The sequence below is a fragment of the Petaurus breviceps genome, unplaced genomic scaffold (assembly GCF_028583685.1).
Source record: "Petaurus breviceps papuanus isolate PSGF00001 unplaced genomic scaffold, PetGlider_PUasm1.0 186, whole genome shotgun sequence".
In the NCBI taxonomy this organism is placed as follows: domain Eukaryota; kingdom Metazoa; phylum Chordata; class Mammalia; order Diprotodontia; family Petauridae; genus Petaurus; species Petaurus breviceps.
Window position 1 is genome coordinate 47,057,717 of NW_027185798.1, and position 6,311 is coordinate 47,064,027.

Below are 6,311 nucleotides of genomic sequence, written 5' to 3' on the forward strand. Positions count from 1 at the left end.
ACTTGTGGATAAAGCATGCAACTCCAGCCTCAGACACTTACTAAATGTCTGCAAAGTAACTGGACAAGTCACTTCACCTCTGTTTGCCTCAGTTTTCCCAAATGTGAAATGGGGTTAACAATAGTACCTACCTAGCAAAGTTGTTATGAGTATCAAATGAGGTAAAAAACTGTATAGCACTTAGAATAATGCCGATATAAATGTTAGCTAGTCTTATTCTCTTTCTTATTACTAGGTGTGGGACTCTGGGCAAGGCACTTAGCCTCTCTCAGCCTCAGTTTCCTCAATTGTAAAATGAGGATAATAATAGCACCTAGCCAGCAGAGTTGTTGTGAGGATCAAATGAGATAATATTTGTGAGGCGTCTAGGACAATGCCTGGCATACAGTAGGTACTTCATAAATGCTTGTTCCCCTTCCCTTCCTTTCACATCTGTATGGTACCTTCCAGCTATAAATTTATGATCCTATGAAGTCAATTTATTGTCAGCCTACTTTGCCTCCACCCAGAGTTACCTCTGAACAATCCTAGGATGTGCCTTGAACACAGCTAATGCCTAAGAGCTTCTTCTACCCCTAAGGCACCCTAGGTAATAAAGTCTATATCAGGTACAGGTCCACCTTTATTCCATTTCACAAAAAATACAGAAAACATCTAATGGACACATTCATAAACAATCAATATACTTTTCCCTCTCTGGCAAATCTTGCCTTTCCCTGAGAGTGGGGGTAGGGGTGGAGGGGCTATTCTTGACTCCTTCAGACATATGTTATATTGTTCATTCATTCAGTTCATTTATTCAGTCATGACCAGTCATGATCTCATGGACTGTGGCATGCCAAGCCCTTCTATCCTCTGAAGTCTGCCCAAACTAATGTTTGATGTTTCCATGACATTATCTACCCATTTCATCCTCTGTCTTTCCCTTCTCTTTTTGCCTTCTATCTTTCCCAACCTCAGGGTCTTTTCCAATGAATCCTGTCTTTTCATTATGTGGTCAAAGTATTTAAGCTTCAGTATTTGACCTTCCAGTGAATAGTCTGAATTAATTTATCAGTATTGACTGATTTAATCTCCTTGCTATTGGAGAGACTCTCAAAAATCTTCTCCAGCACAATTTAAAAGCATCAGTTCTGTGGTGATCAGCTTTCCTTATAATCCAACCTTCACAGTCATACATTGCTACTTGAAAAAACAAAGTTTTGACTATATGAACATTTGTCGGCAAGATGATGTCTCTGCTTTTTAGTATGCTGTTCAGATTTGCCATAGCATTCCTTTCCAAGCAGCAAGTGCATTTTAATTTCTTGCCTGCAGTCTCTGTTTGCAGTGATCTTTGAGCTCAAGAATATGAAATCTGATGCTGCTTCTATTTCTTCTCCCTCTTTGACAGGAAGTGATGGGACCAGTTACCAAGATCTTAGTGGTTTTTTTTTCCCCCAATATTAAGCTTCAAGCCTGTTTTTACAATCTCCTCTTTCACCTTTATGAAGAGGCTTCTTAATTCTTCTTCACTTTCTGTCATCAGAGTGGTATCATCTACATATGTGAGATGGTTGATATTTCTCCCAGCACCCTCAATTATACCTTTTGATCTGTCCAGCCTGGCATTTCAAATTATGTACTCTGTATGTAGTTAAATAGATATGGTGACAATATACAGCCTTGTGGTGCTCCTTTTCCAATCTTAAACCAATTAATTGTTCCATATTTGGTTCTAATTGTTGCTTCTTGGCCTCCCTACAGGTTCCTCAACAGATAAGTAAGATGTTCTGGTACTCCCATTTCTTTGAGGACTTGCCACATTTTATTATGGTCCACATAGTTAAAGGCTTTAGTGTAGTCAATCAAACAGAAGTAGATGTTTTTCTAACACACCACTGCTTTCTCCATAATCCAGGAAATGTTGGCAATTTGGTCTCTAGTTCCTCTGCCTCTGAAAATCAGCCTTCTTTTCTGGTAATTCTTGGTTCACATATTGCTGAAATCTAGCTTGCAAAATCTTAAGTGTAACCTTATTGGCATGAGAGCAATTTTTTTTTGGTAATTTGAATGTTCTTTGGCATTGCCTTTCCTTAGGATTGGGGCATAAACTGATCTTTTCTAATCCAGAAGGCTACTGTTGAGTTTTCCAAATTTATTGACATATTGAGTACAGTGCTTTAACAGTATCATCTTTTAGAATTTTTTAAATAGCTCTGCTAGAATTCCATCACCTTCACTAGCCTTATTGTTAGCAATGCTTCCTAAGGCCCACTTGACTTCATTCTCTTAGATGTCTAAAGAAACCACACTTGTCTGTGTATTCATGCCACCTCTTCTTAAACTCTTCTGCTTCTATTAATTCCCTACCATTTTTGTCTTTTATCATGCCCCTTTCTGCACAAAACTTTTCCATGACATCTCTAATTTGCTTGAAGAGATCCCTTGTCTTTCCCATTCTATGGTTTTCTCCTATTTCTTTGCATTGCTCATTTAAGAAAACCTGATCTCTCCTTGCTATTCTCTGGAATTCTGCATTTAATTGAGTATATTTTTCCCTTTCACCTTTCCCTTTTGCTTTCTTCTTTCATCAGCTCTTTGTAAAGCCTCATCAGGCAGTCATTTTGCTTTCTTACTCTTCTTTTTCTTTGGGATTTTTGTTGCTGTTGTTGTTGTTATTGTTGCTGCCTCCTGTGCAATATTGCAAAGCTCTACCCATAGTTCTTCAGGCACTCTACCTACCAGATTTAACCCCTTAAATCTATTCATCATTTCCACTTTACATTCATAAGTGAAGTTATTTAGGTCATACCTATATGGTCTGATGGTTTTCCCTACTTTCTTCAATTTAAGTCTGAATTTTACAAATAAGAAGCTCATGATCTTAGCCACAGTCAGCTCCTGTAGACAGCTTCTCTACCTTTGGCTGCAAAGTTAATAATAAATCTGATTTCAATATTGACCATTTGGTGTCCATGTATAGAGTCACCTTTTGTGTTGCTGAAAAAAGAGTTTGCTATGACCAGGTAGTTATTTTCACAAAACTCTGTTGGTCTCTGTCCTGCTTCATTTTCTACTCTGAGGTCAAACTTACATGTGATTGCAATTCTCTTTTAATTTCCTACTTTAGCATTCCAATCTGCTATGATGAAAATGACATCTTTTGGGGGGGGGGGTGTTATTTCTAGAAGAAGCAGATCGTCATAGAACTGATCAACTTTGGGTTCTTTGTGACTGGAGCATACAACTGCAATGTTGAATAGTTTTTCTTGGATTCAAACAGATATTGTTCAGTTATGTTTGAAATGACAGTACTGCTTTTTGCACCCTATTAACTATGAAGGATACTACATTTTTTCTAAGGGATTCTTGCTCATGTCAGTGTATGTAATGATCACCTAAGTTCAATTAAGCCATTGTCCTCAATTAAAGTTCACTGACACCAAGATGTCAGTGTTTAATCTTTTCATTTCCTGTTTGACCACATCTGGCATACTTTGGTTCATCGATATTACATTCCAGATTCTTATGTAATACTGATCATTACAGCACTGAACTTTTCTTTTATCACCAGACACACCCACAGCTAAGCTTCTTTTTAACTTTGGCCCAGATGCTTCATTAGTACTGGAGCTATTTGTAATTGCCCTCTGCTCTTCCACAGTAGCATACTGGACATCTTCCAGCCTCATCTTCTAATGTCATATCTTTTCTCATTTTAGTACTATCCGATGGAATTTTCTTGGCAAAGATGCTGGAGTGGTTTGGCTTTCCTTCTCCAGTGTCTGAACTCTTATCCCGACCTATCCATCTTGGGTAACCTTACACAGCATAGCTCCTTGAGCTATACAAATTCCTCCAACAAGACAAGGCAGTGATCCAGGAGAGTCTTCAGATTCCTACCACCATCCTATGGCTCTAGCTCCCCTTGGAAGTGAAATGAACTTAAGAATGATAGTGTGGCAACTCCCAGACATTTTTGTGAGTCATGTGTTAGCCCAGAGACTTACACAGGTATGATGCTTAACAAAGCTACTCTGAGGGCTTGGACTTCCTTCAGAAGGGCATGAACTTGGACTTACTAAGGAGATAATCCTCCTCACCCTAACACCCATTGATCCTGTACTCCCTGAGTAACTAATGGTAATAGCAGAAGGCAATGCTCATGTCTTATGATCCTTCATCTCATGGCTTAGACACCCCTGTTTCTCCTCCAGCTTTCAGGGTCAACCCTATGTGCCATTCTCCTCTTCTCTCTCAGAGGCTGGTGCTGCCCAAAATTATCTCCTATAGAAGACAACTTCAGACCTACTCATGTCTCATCAAGATTCTAATACTCCCTGAGAGCTCCCCCTTCTCTTTCCAGAAGTCTACATTGCAGGATTGGTCTTTCTAGGAAGTCCCCTTTCCTCTATCCAAGAGGCTGGGGTTCAAAACTCCCACCAGTTTGACCATGTGGTTTCCCTCTCCACTGCTGCTGTCTCTCAGACTGAAATTTGTCCATTATCTCTCCAAGACTGAGGCCAGGAACTTTATGTCCAAGGTTGGGCTGTGCGGGTGAGGCAACATTTGAAGATCCCATGTGCCTCTGTCCTAGGTAGCCATCATTGGCTTCTTCTGGGTAAGAGTTCATCCCTGGGACCCAGGTCTATTCTGAAAAGGAAAAGTATAAAATAATGGAATGTTTTCAATATTTTGTAATGAAGTCTCCATTTCTAAGGCACTTTGTAAGCTCCTTGAAAATAGGGCACGTGAACCATTTATCTTTATACAGTGCAAAGAGTGGTCCCACATGCAATTGTCCATTACACAGTACTTCATCCTCAATCTCTCCATACTAAGTAAAGAATGGATAAACCCTTCGTAGGAAGATGCAATAAAATTTCCAAAGTCTCCTCTTCTAGCAAACTCATTGTGTTGATGGAAAACTCCCCTGATTGTATCCCCTCCCTCTTACTCTTCTTCCCCCTCCTCTACCCTGCCACACTTACTACAACCTCTGTTTTTTTTTTTTGTTTGTTCTTTTGCTTTTTTTTTTTTTTGGAGGGCAATTGGGGTTAATCGACTTGCCCAAGGTCACATGGCTAGGTTTTGTGTTAAGTGTCTGAGGCCGCATTTGAACTCAGGTCCTCCTGACTCCAGGGTCAGTGCTCTATTCACTGCACCACCTAGCAACCTCTGTTTTCCCGAAGTTATTTTGAAGGTGTATCTTTTCCTCTGATTGCAACTGTAAGCTCCATAAGAACAGGGCCTCTATGAGATCTATCTTCATGCCCCCAGGGTTCAGCACAGGCCCTTGTCCCTGAGAGGTACTTACATTCTACAGGCATCCAAGAAAGTGTCCATCTAATCTTGAAAATCTAAGCTGAGGCCAAACAGGTGAGGATAGCAGTAAGGAAAAGGAAAAACTAAGTAGAAAAAAGTAAGTAAAAAGAGGTGAGGGGTTATAAGAGAAGAGCAGTTATAACTTTAGCACTGGTCCTGGGATCAGAAGGCCTAGGTTCAAATCCCAGTTTTGCTGATTACTATTTGGGCAAGCTTGCGCAATTCACTATGTCAGCTTTCTGGACCTCGGTTTCTACAATGCATAAGAAAAGAAAGTTGGAACAGATGGTTACTAAGATCTCATATAGTAATAACAATGATGATGATGATAAATTCTACATATCACATTTCCACTACTGGAAGCTTTCCCCTCTTAATTCTAGTGCCTACAGCCCCTGGCAGAGACTCAGCTTGCTTTTTACTCTTGCTAGTTTTCATTCAAGTTTAGGATAGGCGATCAATCACCACGGATCAATATGAACAACAGAGCCAGAAATAGAGAAGGGTATAGAAGTCTTCAGAGTTGGGACCTGAGTACCTACCAGTATGACAAGATACTGTGGAAGACAGTAGTAGGAACTGACCTAAAGGCATCATTAAAGTCTCCCTGTCATTTTGGAAGAGAAAAGGGGGTGAGACATGAGGAACTAGCAATCCTCTCTGTAGGGAAATGTAAGCTGACAGAATTAAAGGTAAACTGTATCCTCTATGAGGACTCTGGAAGGTTCCAGTGCTGGGGCATTCCTGAAAGTCAGTGGGCTGTAGGGGATACAGATGGTTGCAATGTGCCCCACCAAGCTGCATCAAAGGATCAAAGAACTCACCCAACTGGCAAGTGATAGATGGAGTGTCTTGGGAGAGGAGGTGAGAGACCAGTCTCCCGCTGCCACACCAACACTCCCACACTCAGGGTCTTTCCGGGCATTTCTGTGGACATGGATGAATGATTGATTATATTCTCTCTCTCTCTCTCTCTCTCTCTCTCTCTCTCTCTCTCTCTCTCT